Genomic DNA, 19,554 nt, shown 5'->3' with positions numbered 1-19,554 from the left:
CTACTACAAAGTGCAGATTGTGAATAAGTCATACTATTGTAATAATATGAAACCTACTACAAAGTGCAGTTTGTGAATAAGTCACACTACTGTAACACTACTAAACCTACTACAAAGTGCAGTTTGTGAATAAGTCACACTACTGTAACACTACTAAACCTACTACAAAGTGCAGTTTGTGAATAAGTCATATTATTGTAATCTTATGAAGCCTACTACAAAGTGCAGTTGGTGAATAAGTCATACTATTGTAATCATATGAAACCTACTACGAAGTGCAGTTTGTGAATAAGTCATACTATTGTAATAATATGAAACCTACTACGAAGTGCAGTTTGTGAATAAGTCATACTATTGTAATAATATGAAACCTACTACGAAGTGCAGTTTGTGAATAAGTCATACTATTGCAATCATATGAAGCCTACTACAAAGTGCAGTTTGTGAATGAGTCATACTATTGTAATAATATGAAACCTACTACAAAGTGCAGTTTGTGAATAAGTCATACTATTGTAATAATATGAAACCTACTACGAAGTGCAGTTTGTGAATGAGTCATACTATTGTAATAATATGAAACCTACTACAAAGTGCAGTTTGTGAATACGTCATACTATTGTAATAATATGAAACCTACTACGAAGTGCAGTTTGTGAATAAAGCGCACTACTGTAACGCACTGACCCGCCACACAATCTCTACCTATGACGTGTGTAGCGATGGCCCGTCATTGGCCGCGGTGCATCTCTGGCCCTGTGTGTGTGAACACTGAGTCCATCCTGTGCACTCGGGGCACCCCCACACCTGGTGTCAGTGAACGCGCTCCCCGGGGTGTGGTCCCCACCGCCGGCTATTCCAAGCTCCTGCCCAGGGGGCGCCTGGTGAAGAGCGTCCACCCCTCATCACTTCCCAGGGCTGGAGGGAATGTAATTCAGGGATTGGATCCCTCTCTGTAACACTTTCCACTGGAGCTCGGGCTCCCCACAATCCCACCTTTGGAATGAGTGGGTTTCTTGTAATAACATGGGGCAGGCGCTCGGTTCTGTAATTTGCTGGGGGCGAAAGAAAGATTCCTATGTTCTTGCGTTTTACGGCCTTTTAAATGTAGTTTTTATTTCATCTCCCACTGCTCCTAACACAGCAGGACGGAAAAATACCAGATTTATTCTTGGAAGAGAATAGACCCCTTCACCTGTCATGAAGTGGAGAATGGTTTCTGCTCCTTTCTAACAGACCTCTTCTGCACCCACCTTAACTCAGTGTCACTTGGGTGTGAAAAATGCCCGCTGCCCCCCTGTGGACATTCTGTTTCACTTGTGGGGTGCGTGGGTCTTTCACCAGTGTGTGCCCGCGCCATGGAGGCCGTCTGCCAGGGTATCCCATCACAACACAACACCAGGGTTACGAGTGGGAGGTGGGCGCTACACGAGCGCTGAACGTGCAGCGCACACGGAACAACCTCAGACTGGCACCTCTGTGGGTGGGCACCATACCAGGAGGTCCATTGTGTGAAACCCCTTGGCAAAGACCGGAGAAAGTACTTTATGAGGGGGCTGAATGTGGGGGAACCCCATATGTCTCAGAGGTGAAGAGGTTCCTCCACAGGGAATATAATTGTCTCTCTAAATATATGAAACAAGTTGCATGTGTAAATGTTTGTTTTCACATAATTTACAAATGCAGGTTTAGTACCTAGAGGGAGGTGTGCATGAGTACACTTTTGGAAGTGACAGTGCTCCTGTTAAATTACAATTCACATTCCCGGAAGTCCTCGGCAAAGTCTTTGTGCATCCCCAAAAAGTCAGAAATCTAAATAGAAGGGGACACGTGGATGCCCCCAGCCCAACTCTGAGTGTAACCCCAAAAGGATAAACCCGTTAAAAGCAACAGCCTGAGACCAAAACTCCTTGTTTGGGAAGCGATATTACAACCTCAGGCCATATTCACTATGAAAACAAGACTTCCAAAGCGTTTACACTAAACACAACAACGAACAATCCTATATACATGGTTGTAACATAGTTCTCCATTTTTAACACAGTACCCTAGACATCAGCTTACCCAGAACCAAGCACCCGTCTGAGGTCCCCTTGACAATAGTGTCCCATGTGTAGGATTCCTGTGAGATGCTAAAGAAACCTGATGTGTCCCCAACAACCATGAACTCACCCACCACAGACCAGCATAGTTCACCTACCACCTGAAACCCCAAAAGCTGCAAGAGATATCGGCGAGCAAAGAAAAACAAAAACACTGTTCCCCATGCTGACAGGAGCACCCCATCTGACCCTCCATCTTCCAATGTTCCCGGTCCACTGTGCCCTCCATACATGTCCGCTCTCCCCATTTGATGGAGAACCTTCGGACATTTCATATGTAGGAGGACACATCCAACAGTAAATCAGCATTTGCAAACACAAACATTAAAGCGCAAACATCAAGACAAACTACGAGATCCCTCAATTGTGTTCCTTAAAGTACAGGCCAGCAAAGAACACAAGTTTTTTGTTTTCCACAGAAAGGCCCCTTCGTAGACAAAGTCGATGTTTCGATCCTTCTACAGCAATTCTCCAGGGCCTTCATAGGTGCAAAACATCAATACAAAAAGTGTGCTTTCCCAAGTGGAGACAAGATATGGTAGATATCAACAACATTCCTCAGAAACACTGCTAATCTGAGACAGAAAGAACTACAACCCTCGGGAAAAATCCTAAATATGTACTTTGCAGAAAAGATCTCACCTAAAGTGTTACCAGTGTCTTCTGTTGATCAAAAATACTATTTTAATTACGTGGAGGTGAACCACATCCAATTCACCTTGCTATCCTTAGGGCAAATCAAAGTTGGATACTTTACAGAACGAGTCTCGTGCAGAATACACATAAAATCTCTTCTGATATTCACACACAAGTATTTCCGATGTTCGAAATTACAGGGATCAAAGCCACACAAACACAAATCCAAGAATGGTAGATCTTTTGCCAGCTAAATCCTGTAGAGTCAGATTAGGAAAACGTAATAAACTGAATACATTGTCGGTGCCACAACTTAAACGGACACTGAGAATGGTCGCTCAGGGTCGACGGCCGAGCTCTTAGTAAAACAACACCACAAGCCTACATCTACGCACCAAGAGGCAATTCATGGTGTGTACTCCATCAACGGTCCACGTGAGCAGGGAGTTACATATTTATTGTCCATGGGTTTGTTCCTTTGTGGTCTCTTCTAGGGTCGCACAAATGGAAAGCCACATTTCCACCCATATGCTTTCATGTATCAAACAAGCGCATCCTCGAATTTATCTTATAAAACTGATCACAGAAAAGGAACCGTGAGCCTGGCCTTAGAGCACTGGTATTCAAACTTGTTAATGCTGCAGCCCCCCTCCCCCCCCCCCCCCCTGGGAAAAAATAAATCAGGTCCCCCCTCAGAATTTTTCATAACCATTCTACTACGTTGGCAATGTTAAATACGTCTGGATTTATTCAAATATTGCAGCTAAGTTCTATTACCTTTTTACAAATGTAATAAACATTTTTCTGCTTAAAACAAAGCACTATTATCTGCATAACCTCTCCTTTGGCCAGAGCCTGGAGCCCCCCCCCCCCACCCCCGGGATCACTTGAGGCCCCGCCCCTCAGTCTGAAGACCCCTGCCTTAGAGTCACCACCGGCTGCGCCAGGTCACACTGAGCCAGTCCTGGCCTCAAATTTACAACTAGGGCTCCCGGTTTTATGGTATTTTTTTTTAACATTTCCGCGTATTTATCCATATAAATGTTTTTTACCGTCTTCTCAGTATTTATCCATAACCTGCTTTCATGCGTCTGTCGTTGTTTAGGAAATTAAGCGGCCAAATATAACATAAAAGTTCACCCACAGGTAAATTCTAGCATTATTCTATAAATGGATGTTGACACGTTGTTATTTAAAGAAATGCCAGCCTTTTTTTAACTCCCGGCACCATTTATCTGCTCAGCAGTTACCCTGGCACTGATGAGACAGTATAAAAAGTCACTCAATAGAAGCCCAATCTTCTGTACGTCTTCCGTTTTTAAAAATAAGCCCGTTGTTTTCTGTCTGAATTTATCTGTGGAAGTCTGTAAAAACGGAAACCCGGGCGCCTCGTTTACAACCTAAGGTGCTCTGGGAGGTTTGGTCCAGTTGGCCATGGGTCAGATGGAAGTGACGCTAGACGCCCGGTGCCCTAGCACTGCGCGCTGGGTGCCAGGGGTCCTGCTGGCACGGTGGGACATGGGAACCCTGTTGGCTCTCCAAGGCGCATAGTCCGCCCACCGCAGGACCCCTTCGGGGGGGTTATTGTGTTTTTCCTGGACTTCCTCCGTGGCTACCTCTGGGGGTGGTGTGTTTTCTCTGCATCTATCCCCATCAGCCCCCACCGGATGATTCCCCGCCCGGGAGCTGTCCAGCCCCCACCCAGCGGGGGGAACCCCGTGTAACTTGCGTCCATGTGTGGCCGGCCCCCGTGCCTGGCGGGAAGCGGATTCAGAGCGGGTCAGCATATCTGGGGCATGAGGTAATGAGGCAATGAGGCATCCGCCAGGAGTCCGGGGGGAGCTCTGGGGTCGGTGGCTGCTGTCTCTGCTGAAAGCGAGTTCCTGCAGGTTCAGAATGCGCCCTTCAGATATGAGGGCCAGTGGCTGAGACACACTCCAGAAGGTGCCCCCTGAACCCCCACTCCCCCGGGGCTGGCACCGCGGGAGATGAGTGAGGGAGCTGAGTGATGTCATTCAATAAAAGTATGTGGTTTTCCAGCCTCATTCCTTCCAAAGTTGCAAACCCTCAGCAAACGCAGGGTTATGTCATAGCTCAAACATCTTTTATTGCACTAAACCCGAGGTGAGCGGGCACCTGGGAGACAAGCCCTGGACAGGGCGGCACCGATATGCAGACAGAGCGCTATTGGACCATGGGGCACAGTGGGCGCACACTGGGGGCACACAGAGGACACACTAGCATACAGGGGGACACAGAGAACACACTGGCATTCAGTGGGCACACAGCCACACAAAGGGCACAGGGGGCAGAGAGGCACACAGAGGACACACTGACACATAGAAGGCACACATAAAAAACACATTGGCACACAGGGGTCGCAGAGGCACACAGAGGACACACTGGCACCTAGGGGCACACAGAGGACACACTGGCACACAGGGGCACACAGAGGACACACTGGCACACAGGGGGCACACAGGACACACTGGCACACAGGGGCACACAAAAGACACACTAGCACACAGAGGGCACACAGAGGACACACTGGCAAACAGGGGGCACACAGGGGACACACTGGCACAGAGGGGGCACACAGGACACACTGGCACCCAGGGGCACACAGATTACACACTTACACACAGGTGGCACAGTGACACACCGAGGGCACACTAGCACAAAGGGGCACAAAGCACACTGGCACAGAGGCCACACTGGCACACAGGGGGCACACTGCCATAGAGGGCATATTGACACACAGGAGGAACAATGGCACACAGAGGGCGCAATAGCACACAGAGGAAACAGTCACACCCACACGGAACACTGGCACGCAGGGCACACTGGCACACGCAGGGCATACTGGCACACAGGGGACACCTCGGCACACAAAGGACAGAGGCGCATAGAGGCCACACTGGCACACAGAGGGCACACTGCCACTAGCATAATCTCATTACAAGTTACCCATCCCCTATAGCCTGCTGCGCCAAGAGGCAGGTATTGGTGGACGATGCGCTTTACAAATGCACAGTATCACGGTCTGGTGAAGAGCAGTCGGAATATGAGAGAGAGAACATGCAGTGACTAGAGGGAGAGAGGGAGATAAGAGACAGAGCACACGAAGCATATGGGGAGAGATGAAAAGAGACAGTTTGTGGTCACTAGAGGGACATATGATAAGAAACAGAGCCTGGGGTGAAGAGAGACAGGGTGACTACAGACAGGGTCTGTGGTGAATAGAGACAGGGTAAAAACAGACCGAGCCTGTGGTGAATGGAAGGACAGGGTGAAAAGAGACCGAGCCTGTAGTGAGTAGAGGGACATATGATAAGAGACAGAGCCTGGGGTGAATAGAGACAGGGTGAAAAGAGACCGAGCCTGTAGTGAGTAGAGGGACATATGATAAGAGACAGAGCCTGGGGTGAATAGAGACAGGGTGAGAAGAGACCGAGCCTGTAGTGAGAGGAGGGACACAGTGAGAAAAGACAGAGCCTGTGGTGAATGGAGAGACAGATGAGAAGAGACAGAGTCTGTGGTGAATGGAGGGACACGGTGACAAGAGACAGAGCCTGTGGTGAATGGAGGGAACCGGTGAGAAGAGTCAGAGCCTGTGGTGAATGGCGGGAACCGGTGAGAAGAGACAGAGCCTGTGGTGAATGGAGGGACATGGTGAGAAGAGTCAGAGCCTGGGGTGAATGGAGGGACAGATGAGAAGAGAGAGCCTGTGGTGAACGGAGGGACACGGCGAGAAGAGACAGAGCCTGTGGTGAATGGAGGGAACCGGTGAGAAGAGACAAAGCCTGTGGTGAATGGAAGGACACGGTGAGAAGAGACAGAGTCTGTGGTGAATGGAGGGACAGGGAGAGAAGAGACAGAGCCTGTGGTGAATGGAGGGAACCAGTGAGAAGAGACAGAGCCTGTGGTGAATGGAGGGAACCAGTGAGAAGAGACAGAGCCTATGGTGAATGGAGGGACACGGTGAGAAGAGACAGAGCCTGTGGTGAATGGAGGGACACAGTGAGAAGAGACAGAGTCCGTGGTTAATGGAGGGACACGGTGAGAAGAGACAGAGCCTGTGGTGAATGGAGGGACACGGTGAAAAGAGACAGAGCCTGTGGTGAATGGAGGGACACGGTGAGAAGAGACAAAGCCTGTGGTGAATGGAGGGACACGTTGAAAAGAGACAGGGCCTGTGGTGAACGGAGGGACACGGTGAGAAGAGACAGAGCCTGTGGTGAATGGAGGAACAGGGTGAGAAGAGACAGAGCCTGTGGTGAATGGAGGGACAGGGTGAGAAGAGACAGAGCCTGTGGTGAACGGGGGGCACAGTGAGAAGAGACAGAGCCTGTGGTGAATGGAGGGACAGATGAGAAAAGACAGAGCCTGTGGTGAACGGAGGGACAGGGTGAGAAGAGACAGAGTCTGTGGTTAATGGAGGGGCAGGGTGAGAAGAGACAGAGCCTGTGGTGAATGGAGGGACAGATGAGAAGAGACAGAGCCTGTGGTGAACGGAGGGACACGTTGACAAGAGACAGAGCCTGTGGTGAATGGAGGGACACAGTGAAAAGAGACAGAGCCTGTGGTGAATGGAGGGACAGATGAGAAGAGACAGAGCCTGTGGTGAATGGAGGGACACGGTGAAAAGAGACAGAGCCTGTGGTGAACGGAGGGACCCGGCGAGAAGAGACAGAGCCTGTGGTGAATGGAGGTAACCGGTGAGAAGAGACAGAGCCTGTGGTGAATGGAGGGACACGGTGAGAAGAGACAGAGCCTGTGGTGAATGGAGGGACACGGTGAGAAGAGACAGAGCCTGAGGTGAATGGAGGGACACAGCGAGAAGAGACAGAGCCTGAGGTGAATGTAGGGACACGGCAAGAAGAGACAGAGCCTGTGGTGAATAGAGGGACAGGGGGAGAAGAGACAGAGCCTGTGGTGAATGGAGGGACACGGTGAGAAGAGACAGAGCCTGAGGTGAATGGAGGGACACGGTGAGAAGAGACAGAGCCTGAGGTGAATGGAGGGACACGGTGAGAAGAGACAGAGCCTGTGGTGAATAGAGGGACACAGCGAGAAGAGACAGAGCCTGAGGTGAATGGAGGGAACCGGTGAGAAGAGACAGAGCCTGTGGTGAATGGAGGGACAGGGGGAGAAGAGACAGAGCCTGTGGTGAATGGAGGGACACGGTGAGAAGAGACAGAGCCTGAGGTGAATGGAGGGACACGGTGAGAAGAGACAGAGCCTGTGGTGAATAGAGGGACACAGCGAGAAGAGACAGAGCCTGAGGTGAATGGAGGGAACCGGTGAGAAGAGACAGAGCCTGTGGTGAATGGAGGGACAGGGTGAGAAGAGACAGTGCCTGTGGTGAATGGAGGGACAGGGTGAGAAGAGACAGCGCCTGTGGTGAATGGAGGGACACGGTGAGAAGAGACAGATTCTGTGGTGAATGTAGGGACACGGCGAGAAGAGACAAAGCCTGAGGTGAATGTAGGGACACGGCGAGAAGAGACAGAGCCTGTGGTGAATGGAGGGACAGGGTGAGAAGAGACAGAGCCTGTGGTGAATGGAGGGAACTGGTGAGAAGAGACAGAGCCTGTGGTGAATGGAGGGACATGGTGAAAAGAGACAGAGCCTGTGGTGAATGGAGGGAATCGGTGAGAAGAGACAGAGCCTGTGGTGAATGGAGGGAACCGGTGAGAAGAGACAGAGCCTGTGGTGAATTGAGGGAATCGGTGAGAAGAGACAGAGCATGTGGTGAATGGAGGGAACCGGTGAGAAGAGACAGAGCCTGTGGTGTAAGGAGGGAGAGGGTGAGAAGAGACAGAGCCTGAGGTGAATGTAGGGACACGGCGAGAAGAGACAGAGGCTGTGGTGAATGGAGGGAGAGGGTGAGAAGAGACAGAGCCTGTGGTGAATGGAGGGACAGGGTGAGAAGAGACAGAGTCTGTGGTTAATGGAGGGGCAGGGTGAGAAGAGACAGAGCCTGTGGTGAATTGAGGGAATCGGTGAGAAGAGACAGAGCATGTGGTGAATGGAGGGAACCGGTGAGAAGAGACAGAGCCTGTGGTGAATGGAGGGAGAGGGTGAGAAGAGACAGAGCCTGAGGTGAATGTAGGGACACGGCGAGAAGAGACAGAGGCTGTGGTGAATGGAGGGAGAGGGTGAGAAGAGACAGAGCCTGTGGTAAACGGAGGGACAGGGTGAGAAGAGACAGAGTCTGTGGTTAATGGAGGGGCAGGGTGAGAAGAGACAGAGCCTGTGGTGAATGGAGGGACAGATGAGAAGAGACAGAGCCTGTGGTGAACGGAGGGACACGTTGACAAGAGACAGAGCCTGTGGTGAATGGAGGGACACAGTGAAAAGAGACAGAGCCTGTGGTGAATGGAGGGACAGATGAGAAGAGACAGAGCCTGTGGTGAATGGAGGGACACGGTGAAAAGAGACAGAGCCTGTGGTGAACGGAGGGACCCGGCGAGAAGAGACAGAGCCTGTGGTGAATGGAGGTAACCGGTGAGAAGAGACAGAGCCTGTGGTGAATGGAGGGACACGGTGAGAAGAGACAGAGCCTGAGGTGAATGGAGGGACACGGTGAGAAGAGACAGAGCCTGAGGTGAATGGAGGGACACAGCGAGAAGAGACAGAGCCTGAGGTGAATGTAGGGACACAGCGAGAAGAGACAGAGCCTGTGGTGAATAGAGGGACAGGGGGAGAAGAGACAGAGCCTGTGGTGAATGGAGGGACACGGTGAGAAGAGACAGAGCCTGAGGTGAATGGAGGGACACGGTGAGAAGAGACAGATTCTGTGGTGAATGTAGGGACACGGCGAGAAGAGACAGATTCTGTGGTGAATGTAGGGACACGGCGAGAAGAGACAGAGCCTGTGGTGAATGGAGGGACAGGGTGAGAAGAGACAGAGCCTGTGGTGAATGGAGGGAACTGGTGAGAAGAGACAGAGCCTGTGGTGAATGGAGGGACACGGTGAGAAGAGACAGATTCTGTGGTGAATGTAGGGACACGGCGAGAAGAGACAGATTCTGTGGTGAATGTAGGGACACGGCGAGAAGAGACAGAGCCTGTGGTGAATGGAGGGACAGGGTGAGAAGAGACAGAGCCTGTGGTGAATGGAGGGAACTGGTGAGAAGAGACAGAGCCTGTGGTGAATGGAGGGACATGGTGAAAAGAGACAGAGCCTGTGGTGAATGGAGGGAATCGGTGAGAAGAGACAGAGCCTGTGGTGAATGGAGGGAACCGGTGAGAAGAGACAGAGCCTGTGGTGAATGGAGGGACATGGTGAAAAGAGACAGAGCCTGTGGTGAATGGAGGGAATCGGTGAGAAGAGACAGAGCCTGTGGTGAATGGAGGGAACCGGTGAGAAGAGACAGAGCCTGTGGTGAATTGAGGGAATCGGTGAGAAGAGACAGAGCATGTGGTGAATGGAGGGAACCGGTGAGAAGAGACAGAGCCTGTGGTGAATGGAGGGAGAGGGTGAGAAGAGACAGAGCCTGAGGTAAATGTAGGGACACGGCGAGAAGAGACAGAGGCTGTGGTGAATGGAGGGAGAGGGTGAGAAGAGACAGAGCCTGTGGTGAATGGAGGGACAGGGTGAGAAGAGACAGAGTCTGTGGTTAATGGAGGGGCAGGGTGAGAAGAGACAGAGCCTGTGGTGAATTGAGGGAATCGGTGAGAAGAGACAGAGCATGTGGTGAATGGAGGGAACCGGTGAGAAGAGACAGAGCCTGTGGTGAATGGAGGGAGAGGGTGAGAAGAGACAGAGCCTGAGGTGAATGTAGGGACACGGCGAGAAGAGACAGAGGCTGTGGTGAATGGAGGGAGAGGGTGAGAAGAGACAGAGCCTGTGGTGAACGGAGGGACAGGGTGAGAAGAGACAGAGTCTGTGGTTAATGGAGGGGCAGGGTGAGAAGAGACAGAGCCTGTGGTGAATGGAGGGACAGATGAGAAGAGACAGAGCCTGTGGTGAACGGAGGGACACGTTGACAAGAGACAGAGCCTGTGGTGAATGGAGGGACACAGTGAAAAGAGACAGAGCCTGTGGTGAATGGAGGGACAGATGAGAAGAGACAGAGCCTGTGGTGAATGGAGGGACACGGTGAAAAGAGACAGAGCCTGTGGTGAACGGAGGGACCCGGCGAGAAGAGACAGAGCCTGTGGTGAATGGAGGTAACCGGTGAGAAGAGACAGAGCCTGTGGTGAATGGAGGGACACGGTGAGAAGAGACAGAGCCTGAGGTGAATGGAGGGACACGGTGAGAAGAGACAGAGCCTGAGGTGAATGGAGGGACACAGCGAGAAGAGACAGAGCCTGAGGTGAATGTAGGGACACGGCGAGAAGAGACAGAGCCTGTGGTGAATAGAGGGACAGGGGGAGAAGAGACAGAGCCTGTGGTGAATGGAGGGACACGGTGAGAAGAGACAGAGCCTGAGGTGAATGGAGGGACACGGTGAGAAGAGACAGAGCCTGAGGTGAATGGAGGGACACAGCGAGAAGAGACAGAGCCTGAGGTGAATGGAGGGAACCGGTGAGAAGAGACAGAGCCTGTGGTGAATGGAGGGACAGGGTGAGAAGAGACAGAGCCTGTGGTGAATGGAGGGACAGGGTGAGAAGAGACAGCGCCTGTGGTGAATGGAGGGACACGGTGAGAAGAGACAGATTCTGTGGTGAATGTAGGGACACGGCGAGAAGAGACAGATTCTGTGGTGAATGTAGGGACACGGCGAGAAGAGACAGAGCCTGTGGTGAATGGAGGGACAGGGTGAGAAGAGACAGAGCCTGTGGTGAATGGAGGGAACTGGTGAGAAGAGACAGAGCCTGTGGTGAATGGAGGGACATGGTGAAAAGAGACAGAGCCTGTGGTGAATGGAGGGAATCGGTGAGAAGAGACAGAGCCTGTGGTGAATGGAGGGAACCGGTGAGAAGAGACAGAGCCTGTGGTGAATGGAGGGACATGGTGAAAAGAGACAGAGCATGTGGTGAATGGAGGGAACCGGTGAGAAGAGACAGAGCCTGTGGTGAATGGAGGGAGAGGGTGAGAAGAGACAGAGCCTGAGGTGAATGTAGGGACACGGCGAGAAGAGACAGAGCCTGTGGTGAATTGAGGGAATCGGTGAGAAGAGACAGAGCATGTGGTGAATGGAGGGAACCGGTGAGAAGAGACAGAGCCTGTGGTGAATGGAGGGAGAGGGTGAGAAGAGACAGAGCCTGAGGTGAATGTAGGGACACGGCGAGAAGAGACAGAGGCTGTGGTGAATGGAGGGAGAGGGTGAGAAGAGACAGAGCCTGTGGTGAATGGAGGGAGAGGGTGAGAAGAGACAGAGCCTGTGGTAAACGGAGGGACAGGGTGAGAAGAGACAGAGTCTGTGGTTAATGGAGGGGCAGGGTGAGAATAGACAGAGCCTGTGGTGAATGGAGGGACAGATGAGAAGAGACAGAGCCTGTGGTGAACGGAGGGACACGTTGACAAGAGACAGAGCCTGTGGTGAATGGAGGGACACAGTGAAAAGAGACAGAGCCTGTGGTGAATGGAGGGACAGATGAGAAGAGACAGAGCCTGTGGTGAATGGAGGGACACGGTGAAAAGAGACAGAGCCTGTGGTGAACGGAGGGACCCGGCGAGAAGAGACAGAGCCTGTGGTGAATGGAGGTAACCGGTGAGAAGAGACAGAGCCTGTGGTGAATGGAGGGACACGGTGAGAAGAGACAGAGCCTGAGGTGAATGGAGGGACACGGTGAGAAGAGACAGAGCCTGAGGTGAATGGAGGGACACAGCGAGAAGAGACAGAGCCTGAGGTGAATGTAGGGACACAGCGAGAAGAGACAGAGCCTGTGGTGAATAGAGGGACAGGGGGAGAAGAGACAGAGCCTGTGGTGAATGGAGGGACACGGTGAGAAGAGACAGAGCCTGAGGTGAATGGAGGGACACGGTGAGAAGAGACAGATTCTGTGGTGAATGTAGGGACACGGCGAGAAGAGACAGATTCTGTGGTGAATGTAGGGACACGGCGAGAAGAGACAGAGCCTGTGGTGAATGGAGGGACAGGGTGAGAAGAGACAGAGCCTGTGGTGAATGGAGGGAACTGGTGAGAAGAGACAGAGCCTGTGGTGAATGGAGGGACACGGTGAGAAGAGACAGATTCTGTGGTGAATGTAGGGACACGGCGAGAAGAGACAGATTCTGTGGTGAATGTAGGGACACGGCGAGAAGAGACAGAGCCTGTGGTGAATGGAGGGAGAGGGTGAGAAGAGACAGAGCCTGTGGTGAATGGAGGGAACTGGTGAGAAGAGACAGAGCCTGTGGTGAATGGAGGGACATGGTGAAAAGAGACAGAGCCTGTGGTGAATGGAGGGAATCGGTGAGAAGAGACAGAGCCTGTGGTGAATGGAGGGAACCGGTGAGAAGAGACAGAGCCTGTGGTGAATGGAGGGAACCGGTGAGAAGAGACAGAGCCTGTGGTGAATTGAGGGAATCGGTGAGAAGAGACAGAGCATGTGGTGAATGGAGGGAACCGGTGAGAAGAGACAGAGCCTGTGGTGAATGGAGGGAGAGGGTGAGAAGAGACAGAGCCTGAGGTGAATGTAGGGACACGGCGAGAAGAGACAGAGGCTGTGGTGAATGGAGGGAGAGGGTGAGAAGAGACAGAGCCTGTGGTGAATGGAGGGACAGGGTGAGAAGAGACAGAGTCTGTGGTTAATGGAGGGGCAGGGTGAGAAGAGACAGAGCCTGTGGTGAATTGAGGGAATCGGTGAGAAGAGACAGAGCATGTGGTGAATGGAGGGAACCGGTGAGAAGAGACAGAGCCTGTGGTGAATGGAGGGAGAGGGTGAGAAGAGACAGAGCCTGAGGTGAATGTAGGGACACGGCGAGAAGAGACAGAGGCTGTGGTGAATGGAGGGAGAGGGTGAGAAGAGACAGAGCCTGTGGTGAACGGAGGGACAGGGTGAGAAGAGACAGAGTCTGTGGTTAATGGAGGGGCAGGGTGAGAAGAGACAGAGCCTGTGGTGAATGGAGGGACAGATGAGAAGAGACAGAGCCTGTGGTGAACGGAGGGACACGTTGACAAGAGACAGAGCCTGTGGTGAATGGAGGGACACAGTGAAAAGAGACAGAGCCTGTGGTGAATGGAGGGACAGATGAGAAGAGACAGAGCCTGTGGTGAATGGAGGGACACGGTGAAAAGAGACAGAGCCTGTGGTGAACGGAGGGACCCGGCGAGAAGAGACAGAGCCTGTGGTGAATGGAGGTAACCGGTGAGAAGAGACAGAGCCTGTGGTGAATGGAGGGACACGGTGAGAAGAGACAGAGCCTGAGGTGAATGGAGGGACACGGTGAGAAGAGACAGAGCCTGAGGTGAATGGAGGGACACAGCGAGAAGAGACAGAGCCTGAGGTGAATGTAGGGACACGGCGAGAAGAGACAGAGCCTGTGGTGAATAGAGGGACAGGGGGAGAAGAGACAGAGCCTGTGGTGAATGGAGGGACACGGTGAGAAGAGACAGAGCCTGAGGTGAATGGAGGGACACGGTGAGAAGAGACAGAGCCTGAGGTGAATGGAGGGACACAGCGAGAAGAGACAGAGCCTGAGGTGAATGGAGGGAACCGGTGAGAAGAGACAGAGCCTGTGGTGAATGGAGGGACAGGGTGAGAAGAGACAGAGCCTGTGGTGAATGGAGGGACAGGGTGAGAAGAGACAGCGCCTGTGGTGAATGGAGGGACACGGTGAGAAGAGACAGATTCTGTGGTGAATGTAGGGACACGGCGAGAAGAGACAGATTCTGTGGTGAATGTAGGGACACGGCGAGAAGAGACAGAGCCTGTGGTGAATGGAGGGACAGGGTGAGAAGAGACAGAGCCTGTGGTGAATGGAGGGAACTGGTGAGAAGAGACAGAGCCTGTGGTGAATGGAGGGACATGGTGAAAAGAGACAGAGCCTGTGGTGAATGGAGGGAATCGGTGAGAAGAGACAGAGCCTGTGGTGAATGGAGGGAACCGGTGAGAAGAGACAGAGCCTGTGGTGAATGGAGGGACATGGCGAAAAGAGACAGAGCCTGTGGTGAATGGAGGGAATCGGTGAGAAGAGACAGAGCCTGTGGTGAATGGAGGGAACCGGTGAGAAGAGACAGAGCCTGTGGTGAATTGAGGGAATCGGTGAGAAGAGACAGAGCATGTGGTGAATGGAGGGAACCGGTGAGAAGAGACAGAGCCTGTGGTGAATGGAGGGAGAGGGTGAGAAGAGACAGAGCCTGAGGTGAATGTAGGGACACGGCGAGAAGAGACAGAGCCTGTGGTGAATTGAGGGAATCGGTGAGAAGAGACAGAGCATGTGGTGAATGGAGGGAACCGGTGAGAAGAGACAGAGCCTGTGGTGAATGGAGGGAACCGGTGAGAAGAGACAGAGCCTGTGGTGAATGGAGGGAGAGGGTGAGAAGAGACAGAGCCTGAGGTGAATGTAGGGACACGGCGAGAAGAGACAGAGGCTGTGGTGAATGGAGGGAGAGGGTGAGAAGAGACAGAGCCTGTGGTGAACGGAGGGACAGGGTGAGAAGAGACAGAGTCTGTGGTTAATGGAGGGGCAGGGTGAGAAGAGACAGAGCCTGTGGTGAATGGAGGGACAGATGAGAAGAGACAGAGCCTGTGGTGAACGGAGGGACACGTTGACAAGAGACAGAGCCTGTGGTGAATGGAGGGACACAGTGAAAAGAGACAGAGCCTGTGGTGAATGGAGGGACAGATGAGAAGAGACAGAGCCTGTGGTGAATGGAGGGACACGGTGAAAAGAGACAGAGCCTGTGGTGAACGGAGGGACCCGGCGAGAAGAGACAGAGCCTGTGGTGAATGGAGGTAACCGGTGAGAAGAGACAGAGCCTGTGGTGAATGGAGGGACACGGTGAGAAGAGACAGAGCCTGAGGTGAATGGAGGGACACGGTGAGAAGAGACAGAGCCTGAGGTGAATGGAGGGACACAGCGAGAAGAGACAGAGCCTGAGGTGAATGTAGGGACACGGCGAGAAGAGACAGAGCCTGTGGTGAATAGAGGGACAGGGGGAGAAGAGACAGAGCCTGTGGTGAATGGAGGGACACGGTGAGAAGAGACAGAGCCTGAGGTGAATGGAGGGACACGGTGAGAAGAGACAGAGCCTGAGGTGAATGGAGGGACACAGCGAGAAGAGACAGAGCCTGAGGTGAATGGAGGGAACCGGTGAGAAGAGACAGAGCCTGTGGTGAATGGAGGGACAGGGTGAGAAGAGACAGAGCCTGTGGTGAATGGAGGGACAGGGTGAGAAGAGACAGCGCCTGTGGTGAATGGAGGGACACGGTGAGAAGAGACAGATTCTGTGGTGAATGTAGGGACACGGCGAGAAGAGACAGATTCTGTGGTGAATGTAGGGACACGGCGAGAAGAGACAGAGCCTGTGGTGAATGGAGGGACAGGGTGAGAAGAGACAGAGCCTGTGGTGAATGGAGGGAACTGGTGAGAAGAGACAGAGCCTGTGGTGAATGGAGGGACATGGTGAAAAGAGACAGAGCCTGTGGTGAATGGAGGGAATCGGTGAGAAGAGACAGAGCCTGTGGTGAATGGAGGGAACCGGTGAGAAGAGACAGAGCCTGTGGTGAATGGAGGGACATGGTGAAAAGAGACAGAGCCTGTGGTGAATGGAGGGAATCGGTGAGAAGAGACAGAGCCTGTGGTGAATGGAGGGAACCGGTGAGAAGAGACAGAGCCTGTGGTGAATTGAGGGAATCGGTGAGAAGAGACAGAGCATGTGGTGAATGGAGGGAACCGGTGAGAAGAGACAGAGCCTGTGGTGAATGGAGGGAGAGGGTGAGAAGAGACAGAGCCTGAGGTGAATGTAGGGACACGGCGAGAAGAGACAGAGCCTGTGGTGAATTGAGGGAATCGGTGAGAAGAGACAGAGCATGTGGTGAATGGAGGGAACCGGTGAGAAGAGACAGAGCCTGTGGTGAATGGAGGGAGAGGGTGAGAAGAGACAGAGCCTGAGGTGAATGTAGGGACACGGCGAGAAGAGACAGAGGCTGTGGTGAATGGAGGGAGAGGGTGAGAAGAGACAGAGCCTGTGGTGAACGGAGGGACAGGGTGAGAAGAGACAGAGTCTGTGGTTAATGGAGGGGCAGGGTGAGAAGAGACAGAGCCTGTGGTGAATGGAGGGACAGATGAGAAGAGACAGAGCCTGTGGTGAACGGAGGGACACGTTGACAAGAGACAGAGCCTGTGGTGAATGGAGGGACACAGTGAAAAGAGACAGAGCCTGTGGTGAATGGAGGGACAGATGAGAAGAGACAGAGCCTGTGGTCAATGGAGGGACACGGTGAAAAGAGACAGAGCCTGTGGTGAACGGAGGGACCCGGCGAGAAGAGACAGAGCCTGTGGTGAATGGAGGTAACCGGTGAGAAGAGACAGAGCCTGTGGTGAATGGAGGGACACGGTGAGAAGAGACAGAGCCTGAGGTGAATGGAGGGACACGGTGAGAAGAGACAGAGCCTGAGGTGAATGGAGGGACACAGCGAGAAGAGACAGAGCCTGAGGTGAATGTAGGGACACGGCGAGAAGAGACAGAGCCTGTGGTGAATAGAGGGACAGGGGGAGAAGAGACAGAGCCTGTGGTGAATGGAGGGACACGGTGAGAAGAGACAGAGCCTGAGGTGAATGGAGGGACACGGTGAGAAGAGACAGAGCCTGAGGTGAATGGAGGGACACAGCGAGAAGAGACAGAGCCTGAGGTGAATGTAGGGACACGGCGAGAAGAGACAGAGCCTGTGGTGAATAGAGGGACAGGGGGAGAAGAGACAGAGCCTGTGGTGAATGGAGGGACACGGTGAGAAGAGACAGAGCCTGAGGTGAATGGAGGGACACGGTGAGAAGAGACAGAGCCTGAGGTGAATGGAGGGACACAGCGAGAAGAGACAGAGCCTGAGGTGAATGGAGGGAACCGGTGAGAAGAGACAGAGCCTGTGGTGAATGGAGGGACAGGGTGAGAAGAGACAGAGCCTGTGGTGAATGGAGGGACATGGTGAAAAGAGACAGAGCCTGTGGTGAATGGAGGGACAGGGTGAGAAGAGACAGCGCCTGTGGTGAATGGAGGGACACGGTGAGAAGAGACAGATTCTGTGGTGAATGTAGGGACACGGCGAGAAGAGACAAAGCCTGAGGTGAATGTAGGGACACGGCGAGAAGAGACAGAGCCTGTGGTGAATGGAGGGACAGGGTGAGAAGAGACAGAGCCTGTGGTGAATGGAGGGAACTGGTGAGAAGAGACAGAGCCTGTGGTGAATGGAGGGACATGGTGAAAAGAGACAGAGCCTGTGGTGAATGGAGGGAATCGGTGAGAAGAGACAGAGCCTGTGGTGAATGGAGGGAACCGGTGAGAAGAGACAGAGCCTGTGGTGAATTGAGGTAATTGGTGAGAAGAGACAGAGCATGTGGTGAATGGAGGGAACCGGTGAGAAGAGACAGAGCCTGTGGTGAATGGAGGGAGAGGGTGAGAAGAGACAGAGCCTGAGGTGAATGTAGGGACACGGCGAGAAGAGACAGAGGCTGTGGTGAATGGAGGGAGAGGGTGAGAAGAGACAGAGCCTGTGGTGAATGGAGGGAGAGGGTGAGAAGAGACAGAGCCTGAGGTGAATGGAGGGACACAGTGAGAAGAGACAGAGCCTGTGGTGAGTGGAGGGAGAAAGTGAGAAGAGACAGAGCCTGTGGTGAATGGAGGGAGAAGGTGAGAAGAGACAGAGCCTTTCATGAATATAGGGAGAGCGCGTGACGAGTCAGACCATGTGATCAATACAGGGACACAGAGAGACAGTATTGAACCCGCAGTCAGGATTTGCAGAGAGACGGGTTGGGATGAACAAAGGGACAGTGTGAAAGGCAGAGAAAAGTGCTAAAGAGAGGGGCAGGAGCAAGAGATGAGCAGGAGATGAATGGATAGGGTGACCAAGGAGAGGGATAGAGTCCTTTAAGCCATTTTTAAAGTTAGAAGGTCAGTCACTTCCAGCTCTGGCGTCTGGGTAGTATTCTGAAACACTAACTTTTCGGGTTAGTAATATAATTCAGCAGGAGGTTTCCCTTTCTAAGATGGCTGCTTGGGTTATGTCAGACCACTGATGTAATGCAAACAAACACTGAAGTAGTCTGCACTTGGGCGCTGTACACCAGGCATGGCAATGGATGCACTCATGGCACACAGGCTCCAACAATGCGAAGTGGGAATGCCTGACCCCAGCATGGAGGCTCCAACAGCATTGAAGAGGGGATGCCTGACCCCAGCATGGAGGCTCCGACAGCTCTGAAGAGGGGATGGATGCCTGGTCCCAGCATGAAGGCTCCAACAGCACTGAAGTGGGAATGCCTGACCCCAGCATGAAGGCTCCAACAGCACTGAAGTGGGAATGCCTGACCCCAGCATGAAGGCTCCAACAGCACTGAAGTGGGAATGCCTGACCCCAGCATGGAGGCTCCAACAGCACTGAAGTGGGAATGCCTGACCCCAGCATGAAGGCTCCAACAGCACTGAAGAGGGGATACCTGACCCCAGCATGGAGGCTCCAACAGCATTGAAGAGGGGATGCCTGACCCCAGCATGGAGGCTCCGACAGCTCTGAAGAGGGGATGGATGCCTGGTCCCAGCATGGAGACTCCAAGCAGCAGGGGGGAGTGAGAGTTAGTGTCATGGCCAGCTATCTACCAGTGGCCGTACCAGCTGCGGGCAAGGGCTGGTGGCTGGCCCTGGAGTGTGTGGATTCTGTGACAGCTCTCGCCACAGAACCATGATCTTTACGTAAGATACAT

The 19,554-nt window shown here is 52.8% G+C and overlaps 1 protein-coding gene across 1 annotated transcript in view; it reads right to left on the bottom strand.

Moving 5' to 3' along the window:
* Positions 1-19,554, bottom strand: part of P3H2 (prolyl 3-hydroxylase 2) — a 325,207-nt gene that overhangs the window by 219,942 nt on the left and 85,711 nt on the right. The gene's annotated exons all lie outside the window — the stretch shown is intronic.

This window comes from Pleurodeles waltl, chromosome 11 (genome assembly GCF_031143425.1).
Source record: "Pleurodeles waltl isolate 20211129_DDA chromosome 11, aPleWal1.hap1.20221129, whole genome shotgun sequence".
Lineage (NCBI taxonomy): Eukaryota > Metazoa > Chordata > Amphibia > Caudata > Salamandridae > Pleurodeles > Pleurodeles waltl.
This window is presented reverse-complemented; position numbering and strand designations above follow the sequence as displayed.